At 47.8% G+C, this 23333-nt stretch overlaps 1 protein-coding gene and 1 long non-coding RNA gene across 3 annotated transcripts in view; one reads left to right on the top strand and one right to left on the bottom strand.

Moving 5' to 3' along the window:
- The window catches only part of RIPK3 (receptor interacting serine/threonine kinase 3), a 74238-nt gene extending 72857 nt beyond the window's left edge, over nucleotides 1-1381 (bottom strand). Inside the window, exon 1 of one of the 2 annotated variants that reach the window (XM_073671150.1) lies at nucleotides 1268-1381. The gene's annotated coding sequence lies outside the window, so the exon portion shown is untranslated. The remainder of the gene's footprint in view (nucleotides 1-1267) is intronic. The other variant, XM_073671151.1, reaches the window with a different exon arrangement.
- LOC141256225 (uncharacterized) overlaps nucleotides 1-23333 on the top strand; it is a 320798-nt gene that overhangs the window by 171149 nt on the left and 126316 nt on the right. The gene's annotated exons all lie outside the window — the stretch shown is intronic.

The raw sequence follows: 23333 nt of genomic DNA, 5'->3' as shown, positions 1-23333 counted from the left end.
GTGGGTGCCCACCAAAAGTGGGGTGCCACTGGTTGGGGTAGTTGGCCCTGGAAGCCACAAAGTCGCAGCTGCCCTAATCCGAGTGAGCCAGCGGAACGGGGAAAATCTGTAATTTGCATCATGTTGTGTATTTGCTGGGACTGTACTATACGTTATTGTCTGTTGGTGGTTCAATAAAGTATTTCCACATTGTTTTACCCTCACCCTATGTTGTCTGAGTAGTATTTTGCCCATGGGGAAGGAGTGCGGACGTTCAGTGGGATGAGCCATGGTCCATGCTGTCTTTCTAAAGACAGCTGGGCCAGCAGACGAGAGCACCCACTGACCCTCGTATCTCCACACTAGGCTATGCCATTCTTTTCTGATCAGTGTGGGTCTGACTGTAGCACTCCGAGCTATCTTGGGATTGATGAAGCCACAGCCCTGCCTTAGTCCTACATTCATCTCACAGTGTTAACGCTTTTGCCCGCCAGGTAAATGGGACTGCAGCACGACCCCTTTTAAATGAATGCAGCTGTCCTGTAGTGCTCTGCACCTCTGTACATGAAGGAACTTTGAATGGGGTGCAGTAAAATCCGAGCTGCTTCTGTTTAATGATCGGTGGTGTCTTTGGCAATCAGAACCAGGTAAGTTCTAGAATGAGGCGGCTGTGGCCCTCTGAGTATAGGTCATAGATAGTATTTTTCCAATAGTGTGAGGAATACTGACAGAAGCCAGGGAGCTCCACTGATGACCATTGACCTCCAGAGTGATTTTTACTTATGAAAACAAAATATCGGATACATCTAAGCATAAGGCAAATACTGCATGTTCTGTGATCAGGGGGCACAACCATAGTATGAGTAGGGGTTGCTCTGCCCGGGCCCGGGAACCTAGGGGGGCCACAAGGTTCCCATATGAGAAGACCAATACTAATAAAGATCTGGGATAGTCGGGGTCCCTGCTGCAGTTACGCCGTGTCAATGATTCATATAAAGAGAAAAAGCACTTAAAACTCTCCAGGCAAAGTTGTGTCATTGTCTAATATGTTCGCTGTTGAGCAGATAAAGCAAATATGGACAAAGCAGACTGAGAAGGTAACTTCATTCAGTTATGGCATCTGCTGACTGAACAGGAAATGGAAAGTCTCGCAGTATCTTGTACACCAGTGTTAGCTGATGCCCCCTGCTCGAGTGGACACCACTTGGAGTACATAGCGTAATGCCCCTCTGACTCAGAAGTGTTCCATGTGACCACCCTAAAATAAGTGGCAGGCTTGAGTACTCACCTAGCTGCCTGCTCGACACTCATACTCACACAGGGAAGTGTCTGATTAAGGTGATGCAACGTCCTGCCCTCCCCAAGGGGAGTGCCGCACAGTGAGCTGAACCAGCAGGACTGGGAACTGCTGTCATTGAATAGGTTTCAACATTTCTAGACTTAAAAAGCAGCTTTAACCCCCTGTAGAAGCGCTTCAAAAGCTTATATTAATCCCTTTTGGACCAAGTCATTTTTAGCTTCAGGACTACTTGTTTTTTAATTCTTTATTAGCATAGCTGTGCAATGTCTTGTTTTTTAATTACTTGTTTATTTTTTTTTATTATTATTTTTTTAAGTACAATTTTGGAGTCCTGTACCCATGAGATGCACAGATAACTTGGGGGAGTAAATATAATAAGAGGAATTCCAGCCTTTTTCCCCTGTAAGAACCCATTAACCTTCACACTGTACATTCTAGATTGTCCTTTTTCTATGGCTACCTGAGAAGCAATTTTTGTACCCGAACTGAAATGTTTCAAATGCTGTAACATAAAGGCACCCTGCAAAAACAACCAAATATATTAATTTATATTTTGAATTCTGTTTTATGGGTCAGTGGTCATTTGGTGTGTATTGTATTGTATGGCGTACAGTTGCGTACATCCAGGGCATGCATTCAGCATACTGTACCTCTCTAGACAGCATTTGTAAGACTCAGTCTGTGGTTAGGTATGGTTCTTATGTATTTACTGTATTTATTGATATATATATTGTTTGTGCATATGGGGATAGATATCACACCTTCCATTTTGAAGTACCTGTCATATGGGATAATGTGATTATTGGAAAGCATATGCATGCAGCTCCTTCAAGTGCAGCTTGTAAAGTGCACAATAGAAAAATACCAGAATGTAATCTCCTGGACCATATTCATCCATTTTACCATCACTACCTTCTGATCCAATCATCCATCTCTGTGATTCACAGGTATGTCTGCTTCTTTCTGGTACTACCTCCTCTCCCTTTCTTCTTCTCCTCACTGTTGGTGATATACCTCACAATTGTGTTCCTCCATAGCTAATGCCCTCTGATACTTCTCCTTCCTACTACTTCTCAGCTATAGAAATGACCGCAATCTCTCTAACCTAAAACTTCTTCACTTGATCCCTGCTCTGCCGCTCCTTCCCCTTGAAGCACTATGTAATGCTTGCTCCATTGGTAGTAAACGCCATGTTATTCACAACCTATATACTTCTCATAATCTATCCTTCCTGGGTCTCACAGAAACCTGGCTGACACCGCCTTCCTTGCCACACGGTGTTATGGTAGCCTTCACTTTAGCCAAACTCCTTGCCCTGGCAATAAACATGGTGGAGGAGTTGGCATACTTGGTGCTTCCACATTGCGTTCGTGGGTCTCATAGGGGCTGTGACAGAGTACTAGTGTGATATACGAGGGGGGGTATGTGTCACTCAGGTTGCTAGCCTGTGTGAACTGAAACCTGCAAAATTTCTGCCAGCAAGTTATATGCTGGATGTTAACTCACTAAAGGGTATGTGGCTTTTTGTGAATAGCAAAGAGGGTGGGAAGCCATTCACACTACCTCCCCTCAGGGTGTGGCTGAGCAATGTTTAAATGCTCAGTCCCTATTTTTATTTTGTCTGTTGTTGTGTCTGGAGAGGCAAGGACTCCAGACTGGAAAAGCCATAGATCAGGAAGGAGCTGAAAGCTGGGACTACAACCTGTGTGGGCGAACTCCACACTCCTAAGTGACTCGCCCAGGGGGAATATAGGGGACTCAGTACCCGGGCCTTTACCTTCGTGGGATGTCACGGCGGTCGGCTCCCGGGCCCGTACCCTGGGGTCACTCTTTAAAAGGGGTTTTGTTAACAGTTTTGTCTCGTGACGCCACCTGTGGCTCCTGGTAATGGGTACCAGCGCTGCTGCTGACCTCCGGGGGTGATGGGATGGCAGCTGGGATGTTTCTGCTCCCCACAGGCAGAGTGGGCCCCCGGGGCAGGGTTGATGGAAGGGATGCAGATGGTGATGCTGGACGTTGTAGTGCAGGGGCGGTAGCGTGGTAGAAATAACTGACTGAAACAGTGGAGTGCAGTCATCCGAGTTTACTCACAGTTCTTTAGGTTCCACAAGTACACAGTCCAGGTGTCAGCCTCCCGCGTCGCATTACGTTTGCCAGGCAGGGGTTCAGCACTCCCTAAAGTATATCAGAAGCACTTAACGGGACCCCCTTTATGTTCCTTCCTTGGCCGACTTCCCGCGCTGGGTCTTCTCCCTCCTGCCCTGCGCCCCGCTACACAAAGTCCCGATCGGGTACTCTGTGATCCCTCTGGGCACCTTGAAGTTCCCGGACCTACTTGGTGCCCTTCACGGCGGCTTAGGTGCGGTTGTGGCAACTGTACCATGAAAGTGCAGAAGCCTCCGGTTTTCCAGCCGAGACCTGGAGTAACTCGGCTAGCCCAGGGACCGGTTCCCTTCTTGCGGCCTGAACCCTCTGACACTTGGCAGATTCGGGCGTACGGGTGCCGTCCTGCACTCACCGTACCCCCTGGGATCCCTTCTGTTCCTGGAGCCTTCTTCCCTGACTCCCCTCTCACTCCTGGGCCTCTCTTACTAGGCCCCACTCTGGAGCAGAGCTCCTAAAGAGACTCTGCTCCACTCCTCTCCTCCTCTCTTACTACTCACTGACCAACTACCCACTCTAAGATGGCTTCCTATATATATATATATTCTCCAAGTGCTCCCCTGTTCTGCGTCCTCCACCCACACCCACTACTGGTTCCCCCTCACTTTTGGTTCCCCCCACTCCAGCCAGGGACAGGGCTGCAGAAGAAGTGCATAATGCCCTTCCAGCCGGCCTGGAGTAGTGTAGTGTTGAGTGCAGGTGTTGGGGTCCCGGGAAGTACTCCATCCTTACCTGAGAGATGGAGATGCCACACCTCTGAGTGAGGTGCAGTACCTCTGTGGCGACTGAACCTCAGGGGCGCCACATAAGGACTGTGCTTTTCGTTTTATCTTTTGTTTTGTTGTTTTGCAAGTAAGGCAGTGTTTAGTTTGCTGGAGCTGCAGGGCTTTATGCCATACAATAAAGCATGCAGAGAAAAACTGGTTCCTGAGTCTACTTCCGAAAGTGGTGGAGTGAGTCGTCTTACAACAGTTGGTACGAGAGTGTGTGCAAGATTCCAGGAACACGTGTACCTGCTATAGAGCGCCAATCAACAAGCAGGGATTGCCTGCCACTCACTGTAATGCCATAGCTATATCAGACCTGGCGCCGCCATGCTCGTCATAGTCACTCTGGAAGCAGTAGGGAAAGGTGCTGCTGCGCCAGGGAGAGATTTGCTTGTGTATTAGGTAGTGTAGGGAGAAAAACCGTACATTACACATATCCATCTTAACAAACAGTCCTTTTAAGGACTAACTAATCCATCTGCAGAGATATCAGGCAGGCAGTGTATATAGGCAGGCAGGGAGGGTATATAGCAGACTGCAGTGCATATAGCACAAGAGGCTCCATTCCAATTCTGCCTTCTGCTGCTGTTAGATATTTCTATACAAAGGCCCAGGAATACTTTTTTTGGATCTTAATCCTCATTATTTGATTAAAAGCAATCCAGAGAACACTGTTTTTCTGCGCCATTTGCTTATTGGCACTGCAGAATACAGCCAGGTCCTTTCCATATTACAGTGCTAGAAATCCAGCTATTTAAAACTGTGTTTTCTCCGTCAAATGGATCACATATACGTTGTCAGAAAATACTGCCATTTCTGGCCTCCATTAAAAATTTCTTTCAGTGTGTCAGTAAAGCAATTCACACCAGTTTGCTGTTCAAATTACTTACCTACAGGCCAGGTATTTAAAACTCTGTTTTCTCTGTTACACGGATCACATATACGTTGTCAAAAAATACTGCCATTTCTGGCCTCCATTAAAAATTTCTTTCAGTGTGTCAGTGAAGCAATTCACACCAGTTTGCTGTTCAAACTACTTACCTACAGGCCAGGTATTTTAAATGTTTAAATGATCTGTTTTCTCCGTCACACGGATCACATATAAGTTCGCTCCAAACTCAGTCATTTGTAGTGAGCGTGGAAGATACTGTCCTCCATTTAAAATGGGCAAGGCACGTGGCAAGGGATGGGGAACTGGATGTGATGGTGATGGTGCATGCAGTGGCCGAGGACAAGGCCGTGGGCAAGCTGAAATTGTGCCACAACAAACACCCACATCTTCTTGCCTGACCGTCCTGTTCCAATTCCTAGGGGACAGCAGCACACCACTATTGAACTGAGAGCAGTGTCAAAAGGTTGTTGGTTGGATATCAGGTAATGCTTCCTGTAACTTAGCCACCACCACCACCAACCTGTCTTCCACACGGTCAAGTCTCAGTAGCCGTGAGTCTGGACCGCATATTCCTCACCCTGATCCTCCTTCCTCCCACCATGCCGAGTGCCCGGAGACAACTGATCCCACAATTGGACACTCTGAAGAGCTGTTCACTTTTCCATTTATAGATTCGGTCCTCTTGCCCGGTCCACTTGAAGCGGGGCAAGAGGAGATCGCGTGTAGCGATGCCCAAATATTTGAGCAGCCACGGTCACACGAAGGCAACGGTGAGAAAGTGTCACAAGAGGTGGACGATGATGAGACACAATTGCCAGAAAGTCAGGAGGAGGACCAGGGCGCGGAAGTGGAAGACGAGTTGGTGGATGATGTATTTCCTGACCCAACCTGGCAGGAGGACATGCAGAGCAAGGACAGCAGCACACAGGGGGAGGGAGGCAGAGCACCTCAACAGGCAGGAAGAATCAGTGTGGTGGCCACAGACAGAAGGCAGGCAACAGTTCCCCGCAAAACCAACACGAAGGAAGTTGCCAGTACAACTGTTAGGTCCTCCCGAGTCTGGTTGTTTTTTAAAGACTCTGCCGATAACCCCAAAAAGGCCATTTGCACCACCTGCCAGGCAAGCATCAGCAGGGGTGGCAAAATGACCAGCCTGACCACCACCAGCATGCTCAGGCACATGACAGCAAAGCACCAGACTTTATGGGCCGGACCCCAGGGTCCAGGAACAGTGTCTGCAGGTGGCACCACTGCTTCTTCCACTGTTGTGCATGCAAGCCAATCCCCTGTCCATGGTGCATGCGAAGATGCCTCCTGCCTTGCACCTGTTGTTGCGCACTCTCGAGTAGCAGCATCAGGAAGCACGTCCATGTCCTTGTCCCAAATATGCAGCCAACGCCCCACAGGCCACACTACTAAATTCTCACATTTCACGACTGCTTGCACTCGAAATGTTGCATTTTAGCCTTGTGGAGACGGAAGCATTCCGCAACCTGATGGCGGCGGCCGTCCCTCGGTACTCGGTCCCCAGCCGCCACTATTTCTCCCGGTGTGCCATCCCCGCATTATACAAGCATGTGTCTCAAAACATTAGCCGTGCCCTCAACAAAGCAGTTACCGAGAAAGTCCACCTAACCACGGACACGTGGACAAGTGCTTGTGGGCAGGGACGGTACATCTCGCTGACGGCATACTGGGTTAACATAGTGGAAGCCGGGACCCAGTCAGACCTTGGGAAGGAACACGTCCTCCCGACGCCAAGGATTGCGGGCCCTCAGTCAATCAGGGTTGCCCCCATGATCTACAGCTCCTGCACCTCATCCTCCTCAGCCTCCTCCTCTTCTTCAGCCTCCATCTCCGAAATGACCACATCAATCACAGGCTGGAAGCACTGTAGCACTGCCTCGGCCAAGTGGCAACAGGCTGTGCTGAAGCTAATATGCTTAGGTGACAAACCGCACAATGCTGAAGAGTTTTGGACAGCTCTGAAAGAGCAGGCAGATCTGTGGCTCACACCGCTGAACCTACAGCCAGGCATGGTCGTGTGTGACAATGGCCGGAACCAGGTGGCGGCTTTGAGGCGAGCCGAGCTCATACACGTACCATGCCTGGCCCATGTGCTTAACATGGGGGTTCAGCGGTTTCTCAAATCCTACCCAGAGCTGCCGGATCTGCTTGTTAAAGTACGCTGCCTGTGTGCCCATTTTAGAAAGTCAGCTACAGCTTCCGCCGCCCTTGCCGTGTTTCAGCAGCGTTTGCAGCTTCCGGCTCACAGACTGGTGTGTGAAGTCCCCACGCGTTGGAATTCTACACTGCAGATGTTGGGAAGGATTTGTGAGCAGAAGAGGGCAGTTGTTGAGTACCAGCATCAACAAGGCCGTCGGTATTCAGTTCAGACTCCACACATAATACCTCAGGAGTGGACATGGATGTCAGACATATGTACCATCCTCCAAAACTTTGAGGACTCCACCAAGATGGTGAGCTTCTCTGTCTTCTGAAACGCTCTCTGCTCACAATCAAAGAGGATGCATTGCAGGCGGAGCATGATGAGATGGAGCAAGGAACCATACAGGGTGATTACACACAGCCAAGCCTCATCTCAACCCAACGTGGATTGGGTGACAATGAGGAAGAGGAGGAGGAGGAAGGACAGGAGCTAGTTTCATGCACTATAGACGGTACTACCTGCACAGCTGTCATACCGTCTGTTCAGCGTGGATGGCCAGAGGACAGAGAGGAGGAGGAGGAGGAGAAGAACATGGTCAGTCATCCTCTTGGTGAGGATAAGGAGGTCTTGCCTGTTAGTAGTCTGCAATGCATGGCTGACTTTATGTTACGCTGCCTTTCCCATGACCCTCGCGTTCTCGAAATTTTGGGTGGCAGTCATTACTGGTTGGTAACACTTCTAGACCCACGCTACAAGGAGAACTTTATATCTCTTATTTCTGAGGCGGACAGGTCTACAAAAAATGGGGCTGTACCAGAAGGCCCTTGTTGCGGAACTATTAAAAAAATTCCCATCTGAAAACGCTGGCGGCAGAGGGGTGGCCTAAAGGGGGGGGTACTGTAGCGTCGGCGTCCCTGCCCCCTGCTAGGCAGGGACGCCGTTCCCCTCACCTCTCCGCTCCGTGCCCGGCGGCCTCCTCCCGCTCTGCTGGCAGCGCGCGCTGTTTCCCGGCCTCTGTGCTTAGGGCGTGCGCGCGCGCGCTCCCCCTCTCTTAAAGGGGCCGCGCGCGCCGTCCTAAGGAGTCCCCGGCCAATGGCCGGAGGACCTCTCCATATATAAGGCACCTCCTCCAAAATGGAGGTGCCCGAGCAATGTTGTTGCAAAGCCTTCACTCTGCTTCAGCCCTCAGGTCTCGTTACCAGTTACCTGCCAGTCACCTGCCAGGATCCTGCTTGTTACTTGCCAGTCACCTGCCAGATTCCTGCCTGTTACCTGCCAGTCACCTGCCAGTTTCCTGCTTGATACCTGCCTGATATCCGCTTACCTGCTTGCAAGCCTGCGGTCCGACGGTCTGCCTTCCGACACCTGTCAGTCTGTCTATGGACCAGCCTGCTCGCTCACCTGGGAGCGCTCACCTGCTACCTGCCTGCTAGCCTACCTGGAGGCTCTGCCGTCACTTGCCGTGACCATCTGCCTGTCCAGAGACTCTTGCCCGCTCTCCTGGGAGCGCTCACCTGCTACCTGCCTGCTAGCCTACCTGGAGGCTCTGCCGTCACTTGCCGTGACCACCTGCCTGTCCAGAGACTCTTGCCCGCTCACCTGGGAGCGCTCACCTGCTACCTGCCTGCTAGCCTACCTGGAGGCTCTGCCGTCACTTGCCGTGACCACCTGCCTGTCCAGAGACTCTTGCCCGCTCACCTGGGAGCGTCCACCTGCTACCTGTCTGCTAGTCTACCTGGAGGTTCTGCCGTCACTTGCCGTGACCACCTGCCTGTCCAGAGACTCTCGCCCGCTCACCTGGGAGCGCTCACCAGCCACCTGCCTGCTGTTCCTCTACCCAGAGACTGTCCCTGTCACTTGCCGTGACTACCTGCCCTTCTACCCAGAGACTGTCCCTGTCACTTGCCGTGACTACCTGCCCTTCTACCCAGAGACTGTCCCTGTCACTTGCCGTGACTGCCTGCCCTTCTACCCAGAGACTGTCCCTGTCACTTGCCGTGACTGCCTGCCCATCTACCCAGAGACTGTCCCTGTCACTTGCCGTGACTACCTGCCCGTCTTCCCTGGGAGCCACCCGCTTCCTTACAAGGACCGCCCCCTTGTATAGTAGCTCAGAGGTTCCACCTCCCAGACCCGTTACAATAGCGAGGGCCGACTACTGGCCTTTTAAGAATAGTAAGGGCCGTCTGATGGCCCTATAAAAATAGGCTTTATGACTTTCAGAGTCCCTCCATCATAAATAAAACAGGATATGTCTGATGATGTGTCACACACCACATTGCCAGATAAGGTTGTAAAATGTTAAAATTACATTTCCCGGTGAATGCATTTGTCTTCAAAAATAACGTAAATAAACAAAACAATAGGATCTTTCTTTAGTATAAAAAACAGCGTCACCAATTTAACCTCAATGTAATCACATTGTTCAGCTCCTGCACCTCCTCCTCCATCTCCGAAATGACCACATCAGTCACAAGCTGACAACAGTGCAGCACTGCCTTGGCCAAGCGGCAACAGGCTGTGCTGAAGATAACATGCTTAATGCTTAATTGACAAACCGCCCAGCGCTGCAGAGTTGTTGAAAGCTGTAACACAGTAGCCTGATCTGTGGCTCTCACTGCTGAACATACAGCCAGGCATGGTCGTGTGTGACAATGGGCGGAACCTGGTGACGGAGACATGACACCCAGAGTAGATACGGTTTCCCTCTATGCCAGTCCTTTCACCGAGCTAAATACAACTCTCAGCAAAAAAAGCTGTGGACTGGCTCCGTACCATCCCTGGCCACATTCACCTGTCCACGTGTTTGTGGGTAGGCGGTCCTTCCCAGTAAGTGCACTGGGGAGGGCACGGGTAATGTTGTGGGACCCGTGCTTGTGGAAGGCGGAGACGATACCGGGAAAAATAATGGCAGCTGGGGACCGAGTATGGATACCCGGTCGTCGCCGCCATAAGATTGTGGACAGCTTCCGCCTCCACGAGCCTAAAAGGCCACATTTCAAGTGCAAGCAGCTGCCCAGAAATCTGGCAGTTTAGTGTTGCGGCCTGTGGTTGGTTGGCTGGCTGCATACTTGCGCTTGCATTCCAAGTAACAGAAAACTAAGCAGATGGTGGCCTCTATCATCATCATGGCCTCACATCGGCACTATGAAATCTCCTGAAGGAGAAGCCAGGGCCCACCGGAGGAGTCTCCGGTTCTCTGGTGGGACCGTCCAACCCTGCCGAGAAGCAGCACTGGCTAAGAAAAGTGTGGGGGAAGGTTCCCGGACACTCTATGGCTGCTTTTTTAATGTGGATCGGACATGCTTATGCATGTTATTTCTTAAACCGCATTGCAGATCAGGCCATTGTCCAACTCTGTATTCATGAAATTAAATGCGCAAAGAAAGATGTTTGTGTGCCAAAGCACCACCGACAAGTGCGAGTTGATGTTGGACAGGCTGCCATTGCTTCTGCAGCAAGCTGCATTAGAGGACTTCCTGGGAGAAATGACACCCAGGGTAGATACGGTTTCCCTCTATGCCAGTCATTTCACCGAGCTAAATACAACTCTCAGCAAAAAAAGCTGTGGACTGGCTCCGTACCGTCCCTGGTCACATTCACCTGTCCACGTGTTTGTGGTTAGGCGGTCCTTCCCAGTAAGTGCACTGGGGAGGGCACGGGTAATGTTGTGGGACCCGTGCTTGTGGAAGGCGGAGACGATACCGGGAGAAATAGTGGCGGCTGGGGGCCAAAATTTGGCAGTATAGTATTGCAGCCTGTGGGTGGGTGGCTGGCTGGCTGCATACTTGCAATTGCATTCCAAGAAATGGGGTAGGGACAACTGAACGCTGCACTGGGACAAGGACATAGATGGTGATTGTTGCAAGTCTGCAACGACAGGTGCATAGCGGGAGGCATCTTCGCATGCGCCAAGGATCGCTTATGATGGGCACACTTTTAGGCAGTGACCTGGGAGTCAGAAATGCTTCCAGAGGTCTTCCCCATGCTGTTCCAATGTCTTTTCAGCACTGTATGCATGTGTCTGATGATGTGTCACACACCACATGGCCAGATAAGGTTGTAAAATGTTAAATGACATTTCCCAGTGAATGCATTTGTCTTTGTTGAAAGCAATGCAAAAGTGCTAAAGCGCATCAAAAATGCTACGTGTGAACATAGCCCAAGGTGTGGAGGAGTATTTTTGGTTTTGGTTATTTATTTTGCCTTATATACAAGTCATTACCCTGGAAAGGATGTTCCTTAATATATTGTTTTATTGTGAGTCTGTAAAAGTGGCGTAATATTCTGACAACGTTGTTGACAGCAGTGACCTGGGAGTCAGAAATGCTTCCAGGGTTCTTCCCCATGCTGTTCCCATGTCATTTGAGCACTGTTCCCATCGATTTGGGCAATTTTTAGGCCCTCTGAAGACCGCCGGGGGGAGCCGCCTGAAAAATGCTCGAGTTTCCCATAGACTTACATTAGGCTCGTTGCTCGAGCACCCGAGTATTCCAATTTGCTCCACCCGAGCAACGAGTACCCGAGCATTTTAGTGCTCGCTCATCACTAATGTTGAGGTGTTCTGTTTTGAAAGGGTGACGGAATGGGAGAGATTGCCGCTGGAGCAGTGGGCGGAGGTTCTGGCCCCATATTTCACCGGGGAGCCGCAGAAGGCCTATTATGATGTGACTTTACAGGATGCAGAGTAACACGCCAAATAAAAAAACTAAATATTGGCACGCTCAGGAGTGACTATGTCTGTCAGAGCGCAAAGGGTACACCACTGGGCGTATGCTGGCGGCAAACCTCCACACTCACAGATGTTTGAATTGTTACATCTTGTCCAGAAATGGCTGCAGCCTTCCTCTCCTGCCCAGATGGTTGAGTGTGTGGTGATGGACTGCTTCATTCATTCCCTACCCAGGCCGGTGCAGACCTGGGTTGCCCAGGGCGACCCTCGGAACACAGACAACCTTGTGAGTCTGGTAGAGAGGTACCAAGTGGTCGAAAAATCCCTGGGGAAACCCGACATAGCCACCTCCCCATACTGGAGTGCCCAAAAGCGGGCAGGTTCACCACAGAAGTGGTTCAGAGCCACAACTGGGGGGCGTCCCACTTCCACTGAAGGGGCTGCAAGGACTGTTGTGAAGGATGTGATCTGTTGGTGATGTCGCAATCCAGGACACTTGGCCGCCCAGTGTCATACATCTGCTGAGCCAATGGACTGCAGCCTAGGCAGACGATGTTCATATTATGCTTACCCTGCCTGCAGTGTGGACTGTCAACCCGGCGAGAGGCTGCAGGCGTGTGCCGTATCCGTTAATGGAGTGATGGCCCTGGGGCATTTGGACTCCGGGAGTCTGGCAACCTTAATCATTGGCACCCTTCCCCACCAGCTGATCCGCACCATATCTGTTGGTGTCCGCTGCATACATGGGGACGCCATGAACTACCCGGTGGCCAGAGTGACAGTCGGAACAGACTGTGACGCCCAATCTCACGAGGTCGGGGTGGTCAAGGACCTGATACATCCTGTCATATTGGGGCGCGATTTTCCCTTGTTCTGGGACTTGTGGGGGAAGGGATCCAGACTCACAGGGACAAAAGCCAGGACCCTAGAGAAATATTCACTTCTAATGTCGACCGGGGTGAGTTCCCACTGTGTGTCCTTGTCGGCGATGAGGACGAGACTGTGACCGAGGTGGCCGACCTCCCTGAATTAGAGGTGCCCGGAAAGAACTTTGGGTCAGCTCAAATTCGGGACTTGACCTTGAAAGGGGCATAAGACAATATTACGGTTTGTAATGGTGTTGCTCAAGAGCGGACACCAGGTACCCACACTTTGCAGTTCAGGGGGAGCTATTATACCGGGTAACCAAACTAAAAGGTGAAGAGGTAGTGGAACAGCTGTTAGTTCCAGGGCCATACCGTCGGAGGGTATTAGACATATTCTGGGGGGACACCTAGGGGTTGAAAAAAACTCAGGAGAGAATAGTGAGGAGGTTCTAATGGCCAGGATATTACCGGGAGATCTTAAACTATTGTAGGTCCTGCCCCACCTGCCAGATTACCGCGCCCACCTCCCACTTCCGTAGTCCCTTAGTTCCACTACCTGTGATAGAAGTTCATTTTGAGAGGATTGCCATTGACCTTGTGGGCCCCTTAGTTAAATCGACCCAGGGCCACCAAAACATCCTGGTGGTCATGAACTATGCGACCCGGTACTCCAAAGCGGTACCCTTAAAGAACTCGTCCAGTGGGAGCATAGCCCGAGAACTTGTCCACATCTTTACCAGGACCGACCTGCCGAAGGAAATCCTGACAGACGAAGGAACCCCATTCATGAGCAAGATGATGAAGGAGCTGTGTAAAGTTCTTCAGGTTATCCAGCTGCAAACCTCCGATTACCATCCGCAGACCGATGGCCTGGTGGAGCGCTTTAATAAGACCCTAAAGCGATGCTCAAAAAGGTTGTCGAGAAGGATGGACGTGACTGGGACTATCTGCTACCGTTCCTGGTCTTCTCCATCAGAGAAGTTCCTCAAGCGTCCACTGGCTTCTCTCCGTTTGAGCTTCTGTATGGCCGTCATCCAAGGTGTCTCCCAGACATCGCCAAGGAAACTTGGGAGGCCGAGGTCATGCCAAACCAGAGCATCATTGAACATTTTGCCCATTTACAGGAGAGAATGGCGAAAGTGATGCCCATTGTGAAGGAACATCTTTTCTGGGTGCAGGAAGCCCAGGGTGTATAACCGGTCAGCCAAACTGAGACAGTTCCAGCCTCGGGATTGCTTTCTGGTTCTCATTCCCACTGTCAAAAGTAAAGTGGCAAGGCCCGTATGAGGTGGTGGAGAAACTCAGTGAAGTGAACTACCGAGTCCACCAGCCTGGCCGAAGAAAGCCGAACCAGGTGTACCATGTAAACCTCCTCAAGCCATGGCGAGATCGGGAACCCGTGGGAGCTTCTTGCCTGGGAGCCGCTCCTGCAGGCAAGGTGGAAGAGGTCACTATAGCAGAGACTCTATCACCGGCCCAGAAGTAACAGTGTCGAGAACTATTACAGCGGAATCGAGACCTGTTCTCAGAGTTACCGGGGCATACTCAGGTGGTAGAGCATGACGTGCTAACAGAGCCACATGTAAGAGTGAATCTGAAGACATACCAGATTCCGGAAGCACGCCGGGAGGTGATCTCAACCGAGGTGAAGAGGATGATAGACCTCGGTGTGATAGAGGAGTCATAGAGTGGGTGGTTGAGCCCAATTGACCTCGTGCCAAAACCCAACGGAGAGTGGAGGTTTTGTAATGACTACCACCGGCTGAATGAGGTGTCCAAGTGTGACGCATACCCGATGCTCTGCGTCGACGAACTCATCGAGAGGCTAGGACCAGCGAGGTACATCACCACTCTTGACCTGATGAAGGGCTATTGGCAGATCCCCATGTCCCAGACGGCCAAGGAGAAGACGTTTTTTTCGACACCTGATGGGCGCTTTCAATACACTCGGATGCCGTTCGGGCTACAGGGGGGCCCAGCCATCTTCCAGAGGGCTATGGATCGGATCCTAGCCCCACATAAGAAGTATGCAGCAGCCTACCGTGACGACATTGTAGTCCTTAGCCTAGACTGGGCTAGTCATCTACCAAAACTACAGGCCATTCTGGATGCTCTAAGGAAGGCGGGATTTACAATAAATCCAGAAAAATGCGCCGTTGGAAAAAAGGCCAAGTACTTGGGCTATGTCGTTGGGAGAGGCGAAATAAAGCTGCAAGACAAAGTGGAGGAAATCCAGACCTGGCCGCAACTGGTATCCAAGAAGCAAGTGAGAGCGTTCCTGGGAATGGTGGGGTACTACCGGCGGTTTATCCCAAATTTTGCCATGATGGCCGCGCCACTGACAGATCTCCTAAAAGGCACCAGATCAACCATTGTGAAGTGGATGGAGGAAACAGAGACCACGTTTCAACAGTTGATGCTAGCACTGTGTAAGCAGCCGGTCCTGGTCGCGCCAGACTTTAAGAAAGAGTTTGTGGACCAGACAGACACTTCAGAGGTTGGTCTAAGAGCCGTACGCTCTCAAGAGATAAATAGGAAAGAACATCCCATTCTCTATCTGAGCCGGAAGCTTTCGTCCTGCGAGAAGAACTACGCAATAGTATAAAAAGAGTGTTTAGCCATAAAGTGGGCCGTAGATACACTAAGATATTACCTACTAGGCCGGAAGTTTAAGTTGGTGTTAGACCATGCCCCATTTAGCTTTCACATAGAGCATAGTCCCGGGAAGTTACATGGGAACGCTGATGCCCTTTCTAGAATTCCCTTTCTGGTATCAGAAGGTGCCCAAACGGGGGGGTGGAGCCAGCATCTGAAGCAGAAGGACGTATCTCAGAGAGCTCCTGTGCCAGGGAAAAAATCCACTTCAATCCCCTTATTCCTTGGGGTTCTTTCTCCCTCCCTGACTCATTTATATCCACTAGAGGTTCCTCCTAACCCATCTGGCCCAGAACTGAGGCTCTAACCTGGTCCACTTGTGCACAGGGAGCTGAGGCCTGCTGGTGGGCCGGGACCTGCGGCCCTCCCCACGTGTGCACGACGGACCCGAGGAGCGCGCTTTGAAGCAGGAAGCCGGGCGCTACCTGACTCTCCCTCTGGTAACCAGACGAGCATCGGCGGTGAGTTCCTGCTGCGAGAAGACCCGATATCCACGTAGAGCCGAGGCCGCTGTGAGCGGAGCTGCGGGAGAGGGCTCAGCACGTGTCACGCTGCGGCCTGCAGTTTTCCCTGGACTGCGACGGAGGCCACATCGCTAAACCCAGCCGGGACAAAGAGGCTCCAAAGACTGTGAGCCCCTTGTGCGTACCTTTATTGTCATCGACCTGTCCGAGGGTTTAACCCCGCCGCGGCCACCACTATCTCGCCTTCGTTACGCACTGACAGTGAACTGTCAGGCCCCGGAGACAGAACCCGGATCTGGCACAGACACCCCTTCCCCCTCCTCTAAGAAAGCTGCAGAGTAGGAAGATAAGAGAGAAAAGGAGACCCAGCTATAGAACACAGATTCTCTCTTAATCTAAATTCCGGTCTCCCCTCAATCTTATAATCTGCATAGCTTTACAGCCCAATATATACCTATCTATAGCTACCTGCTCCTCTCTGGACTGGACACAACATCTTATGTGAAGAGACCAGTTTATTTTTTCTGCCTTTTTTTTTTCTTTTCTCTCACACTCTCAAAAAAAAAAAAAAAAAAAAAAAAGAGAGAGAGAAGAACAATTAATGGCTGAATAATAGCAACTCCTAGTGGCTGAAAACAGCAACTTTATTTCTATAATAATTTTCCAGTTGTGGATCTTACTCTAAAGGTCTGGGGCTGGTGTGCCAAAACCGTTCACTTAATTAAACATTATTTCCTCAGCGAATAATATGTAATCTTTACAAGTAGCTCAACACTGAACTCTAAATTTAAATCTATACCTAAGGAATTTCTTGAAAAATGGTCAAAATTGGAGGCGGCCCTTCTAGAAATACAAGCACGCATCCAAAAAATTTGAAAGGGGAAATGGAGAAATTTATCAATAAAAATAACAACCCCCCTTCTAGTTCTATTTCTTCGAATAGAACACCGCCGTCCTCAAAGGCCTCTAACCCATCCTCAAAGACCTTCTTAAATGAAGAGCAAAATAGTGATGCAGAAGATACTCTACAGGACACAAGACCAGTGTCTCGCTCATTTATTCATAAGGCTCTACAGTCGGCACTGGACCCACTTATTAAAGAGCTAAAGGACTTAAAACAAGAAATTACACAAGTTGGATCTAGGGTTGACTCACTAGAAACAACACAAGAGTCACTGTGCAAATTTTCAGTAGATACTTCAGACGACCTTAAGAAATGCCAGCATTACCTAAACTCAGCTTTTGAGGCTCTCGAGGATCAAGAAAATCGTGGTCGCCGCAATAACCTTCGTATTAGAGGCCTACCTGAAACTGTCCTGCCGGAAACCATTCCCTCTACGATTAAAAGATTAAAACTCTCTTTATTCAGATTTTGGGAGGAGAATACCGGGAGGAGATTACCATAGAAAGAGCTCACATAGCCCTTAGAAAAAAACCTAGACCCTCTGAACCACCCAGAGATGTAATTTGTCGCCTTCTGAATTACAAAGTCAAAGAAGACATCCTTAAAAGCTCCAGAAGCCCAGAGGGTATCTTTTTCGAAGAAACTCGTATCGTAATTTTCCAAGATATCTCTCCTCAGACTCTTCAAAAGAGAAGGATTCTAAAACCGCTCACGGATGTCTTAAGGCAAAAGAAAATCCTATACTCCTGGTTGTTCCCTTTCGGTATTTCATTTTCCAGCGAAGGGAAAAGACTGACCATTCATAACAGAACAGAACTAAATGAAGCCCTAATACTTTTGGACATCCCGGATATACACATTGAAGACTGGAGTTTCGTACAAGATTTATCGACAATACAAGCGGTACCTCCTCCACCTTCATGGGAAGCAGCCCCGACTGGACGCCCGGGCAAACAAAGAAAGCGACAAGAAAAGTTAGCACCTAAGCGTCTTATCACTGATTAACTCATTATGGGACCCAGTTAGAAAACTTTATCCCAGTTTCTAAACAATTCGACCGGAAACTCTAATTGTGGGCAAACCACCTGGAGTTCCTGACACTACTCTCCTTTTTAGAGATAAAACTAGTGTCTATACTCTATTGGGCCTTTTTTTTGGTTTCCCCCTTCGACCTTCCGGTCCAATTTGTAATAATTTCCTTTGACATAATTGCTACTAGATTGAGTTCTAGTGTTGACAATGTTCTCATTGTATTCATATAAATGTTGTACAATGTATTTTTATGTGCCTTTAACAACATAAAAATATGGTTCACTTGTTCTCTTGACATAATAGATGTTCCTGTTGAACATCTTAATGTTTCTCTTCCCCCTAACTTTCAGTCCTCCTATCCTCTTCTCTCCCCCCCCCTTCTCCTTTTTCCCCAAATAGAGCAGCCGGTCTACACAAACAGACTCTCATGGCTCCCTCCAGGAGCAGCGTACTTGCGAACAGCCAGAACCTTCACCATCTCTTGCCCTCCTCCGTCCTCTTCACCGCCGCCTGTAGTGTTCATCCAGCTGATCAAAAAACCTACTGATCCATATTTCTGTGAGTATGTCCCGCATTAAGATTTTGTCATATAATATCAGGGGAATCAACTCCCCTTCAAAAAGAGGTCAAGTCATCAAATTTCTCAAAAAGAGCTAGGTTGATTTCTGCCTGATACAAGAAACACATTTTAGGGACGGACATATACCCTCTTTTCATAACTCACCCTTCTCTAAATGGGTACATAGTCCCTCTGACTCCGGTAAATCGCAAGGAGTTAGTATCGGAATAAGCAACCAAGTCCCATTCACCCTCTCTGATCAACTGAGAGACAATGAGGGCAGATATATCTTTTTAAATTGGTTTGACTCCCCTCACCATCGCTAACATATATGCACCAAACACCGACCAGATTAATTGGCTTATTGAAACCATTGATATTTTACAAGATTTTACAGATGGGATCCTCGTTCTGGGAGGGGATCTAAACATTGCATTAGAACCAAACTTAGACACCTCTTCAGGGAAATCCGCTATCTCCCAGAGAGCACTTGCTAAACATAAACACAAACTACAGAACTCGCACTTAATAGACCTCTGGAGACTAGCCAACCTCACTGTGAAAGACTACACCCACTTCTCAGCCCCCCATAGCTCTTACCAAAGGTTGTATTATTTCCTAGTCCAATCGCAATATCTAAACCAATTCATTGATCCAAAAATAGGTTCTCATATATTTTCAGATCACTCTCCAGTAGAAGTTAGTCTGAATATCGCTCACTTACCAAAAAAAGAATTCAGCTGGAAGCTTAATGATCATATTCTCAAAGAAACAGATAATAGTAAAAAAATTTCCCATAAGCTTCTCGAATTCTTTGAGATTAACGACAATGGGGAAGTCCCAACACAAACAATATGGGAAGCCCACAAAGCATTCATCAGGGGAGAATTTATCTCATTAGCAGCCCATATTAAAAAACAAAAAGGGAAAGAACAGCAAGATCTGCTAAATAAAATCCAACACATAGAAAAACAACATAAACAATCTGTGCTCGTCTCCCAACTTTCCCAACTCAATGAACTAAGATCCAAATTAAGCAACCTACTAAACCTTCAGTCTGCCAAGAATTATTTATTCTCCAAGTTCAAATACTACGCTCACGGTGACAAACCGACGAGATTTATGATGGCACAAATTAAACAGAGAAAAGCAAAATCATTTATATCACGATTGAAATCAGATGCTGGATCTATTATCTATAAAACAGAGGAGATAGCATATGAGTTCAGGAAATATTACGAGAAGTTATATAACCTGAAAACCCCCACTCAAGATTGGTCAGAGGATCAGAGATCAAAAACTCAAAAATTCTTTAAATCAATTTCATTACCACAGACAGATCTCTGAATCCCACAAGAATACCCTCTGCGTCCCAATTACAGAAAAAGAAGTTGCAGACATAATAATCGCAGCTCCAAAGAACAAATCTCCTGGACCGGATGGTCTCTCTTCCTTTTATTATAATGAATTTGGCCAAATTCTTCGCCCTTATTTAGTAAAATTATTCAATGAAGCCCTCAATGGAATCCCTTTCCATCCTCAAACGCTATCTGCTAAAATTTCTATAATCCCTAAAGAGGGTAAAGGTAGTACTTTGTGTAGTAGTTATAGGCCCATATCCCTATTAAACACAGATCTAAAATTTTTCGCTAAGATTCTTGCCAATAGGCTAAGGGCCCTACTCCCAGATATTATCAATATAGATCAAGTCGGCTTCGTTCCTGGCAGAGAGGGTAAAGATAACATTCACCGTGTAATTCAAATAATACACCTTTCCCAATCTACTTCCTCACCGTTAATTCTACTGGGGACGGACGCAGAAAAGGCATTTGATCGTGTGGATTGGCTGTTTATGCGGGAAACGCTGGCAGCATTTAATATCCCCAATCAGTTTACCGAAGCAATCTTCTCAATGTATAACAAGCCAACCGCGAAAGTATTAGTCAACGATGTTATGTCTTCATCTTTTAATATTTCTAACGGCACCAGGCAAGGATGCCCGCTTTCCCCTCTCCTTTTTATTCTTACACTAGAACCTTTACTACAAAAGCTCAGAGAGGAGGGGAGGATCGTTGGCATCAAATCAGCTGGTACTGAACATAAAATCGCAGCATACGCATACGATCTACTTATCATGACCTCTAACCCGAGAATATCTGTCCCAGTTATCCTGACATTACTCAAGGAATATGGTGCACTATCAAATTTTAAGGTGAATCTTAGCAAATCTCAAGTCTTAAATATAAATATCCCAGAACCACAAAAAACACAAATGGCAATCGGGTCCCCCTTTAACTGGTCCCCCCCATCAATACGTTTCTTGGGAGTTGAGATTTCTCCAAACCTACAAGAACTTTATAAGTTAAACTTCCCACCGCTATTGCAGAAAATCCAGAAACTTACCCCCAACTGGAATATCTCATACATCTCCTGGTTGGGTAGGAAAAATCTCCTTAAATGTATGATATGGCCAAAAATAACTTATCTAGTGCAAGCCCTTCCAATCCACCTACCTAATTCTTTTTTCATTGACATACGAAAACTCCTCAGCCGTTTTTTGTGGCACAACCAAAAACCCAGACTTCCCTTACAAATATTATCCCTCCCACACTCTGAAGGAGGTATAGATCTGCCAGATCTAAAGATACTTCAACAAGCCACTCATCTCCAGAGAGTCGTGGATTGGATCAGGCTCCCACCACAGAAGCAATGGATTAAAGTAGAAGAAACAATCCTTAAATTCCCCCTTAGACAGCTCATCCTCACGCCCCCAAGTAGTATTAGCTATACATCAATTAAAAACCCTTTCACAGCCACTACTTTTAAAATCTGGTTCAATCCCCATATAAGACAAATATGCTCCCCGTTTCCCTCCCCTCTCCTACAAGTTAGAGACCTAGTTCTCTCCACTTCTCCAGCCCATAATGCCACAATACACAACTCAATTCGCAACTTGATAACACCAATCCAAAAAATTACAGATAATGGGGTCATGCCCTCCTTGGCAGAACTCAATCAAATGCTAGATACTATCTCTTTTCACCCCTTTATGTACCAGAAATTTATGTCTAACTTAAAACTAGTCTTTAAAACTCCAAATTATATTAGGGAAATGACTGATTTTGAAAAACGTATAGCTGCAAAAAAAACCCAAAAAAGAACGTTATCTGCTCTACAAAAACAATTATGCTCAGCCAGAACCCCTAAGAAACTGCCATATGTAATGAAGTGGGAACAGGATCTGAATAGACCTTTCACACCATCTGAAATTAAAAGAATACTACTAGCACCTAAAGTCTCCTCTAGATGTGTTAGAGTACAAGAGAATGGCTATAAAGTTCTCTCCAGGTGGTATATGACTCCATCAAAACTTCAGAAATTTTACAAAGGACTTGATCCTAACTGCTGGAGATGCTCTTCTGATGTGGGCACTATGCTCCACATGTGGTGGAACTGTACATTGATTAAGCCCTTCTGGACAAAAACAATTCAAACTATTAATAAAATTTTAAACTTGCAACTCTTGACCTCGCCGGAGATCTGTCTTCTGTTTCTGTTCCCAGATAACATCCCTAAAATAAAATTAACCCTTCTTAGACAGCTCCTGGCCTCGGCTAAGTTACTTGTGACATCCTTATGGAAATCTGCGAAGACCCCAAATATCTCACTCTGGGAAATGAAGGTTGAACAAATATACTGGCTAGAAGAATTGGCTTGTTGGGATGAAAAAAGGCATAAACAATTCTCGTTGATATGGCGTCCCTGGCACAAATATATTACAGACCGCACAATACTAACCTAAAATACTTAGATCGCTAGCCCATTCTAATCCCAACTCCCTCCCCCCCTCCCATCATCTATATCTTTGTAGTCCCCCCCCCCCTCCATCTCATCTCCCCGTTCATCCCACTTCCCTTTCAATCTTCCCCCCTTCTCCAGGTTTTTTCTCTTCTGAAGTTTTATTTCCAGGATATCACAATAAACCTTCTTGAATATGAAAACACGTTATGTGACCACAATTTTGTACTACGACATGTTCAAAAGAATTGAACCTCTCTCTTATATATTTTTTTCCTTTTCCGAAACGTGTCAATGTTTGGCTGAAATTTATGCAGTCTGGTTAATTTCTGTTCTTATAATCTATGTGATATCGTTATCTTTGATTTGTTTCATTAACAATGTGACTTTTCTTTGTTCAATTGTTAACCTTCTTTAAAAAAAACCTTAATAAAAAGATGTTTAAAAGAAAAAGAAGGTGCCCAAACCCCGGCTTTGGGCAGAGGGGGGAAATATGTGACAGAGTCACTGGTGTGATATACGAGGGGAGGTATGTGTCACTCAGGTTGCTAGCCTGTGTGAACTGAAACCTGCAAAATTTCTGCCAGCATGTTATATGCTGGATGTTAACTCACTAAAGGGTGTGTGTTTTTTTTGTGAATGGCAAAGAGGGTGGGAAGCCATTCACACTACCTCCCCTCAGGGTGTGGCTGAGCAAGGTTTAAATGCTCAGTCCCTATTTTTATTTTGTCTGTTGTTGTGCCTGGAGAGGCAAGGACTCCAGACTGGAAAAGCCATAGATCAGGAAGGAGCTGAAGGCTGGGACGACAACCTGAGTGGGCAAACGCCAAACTCCTAAGGACTGTGCTTTTCGTTTTATCTTTTGTGTTGTTGTTTTGCCAGTAAGGCCGTGTTTAGTTTGCTGGAGCTGCAGGGCTTTATGCCATACAATAAAGCCTGCAGAGAAAACCTGGTTCCTGAGTCTACTTCTGAAAGCGGCCAAGTGAGTTGTCTTACCACAGAGCATAAATCCGAACCCCCACGCAGTGGGGCCATATGGGGTCATAGACTGCAATGATGATGACAGAGCGAACGTGCACTCTCCCGTGCATCATTTTTGGGAATGTACGCCT

Source organism: Phyllobates terribilis, unplaced genomic scaffold (assembly GCF_046119375.1).
Source record: "Phyllobates terribilis strain yellow unplaced genomic scaffold, ASM4611937v1 Scaffold_1__5_contigs__length_1240528914, whole genome shotgun sequence".
In the NCBI taxonomy this organism is placed as follows: Eukaryota; Metazoa; Chordata; class Amphibia; order Anura; family Dendrobatidae; genus Phyllobates; species Phyllobates terribilis.
Note: the sequence above shows the minus strand (reverse complement) of the source record. Positions and strands in the feature narration are given on the sequence as shown.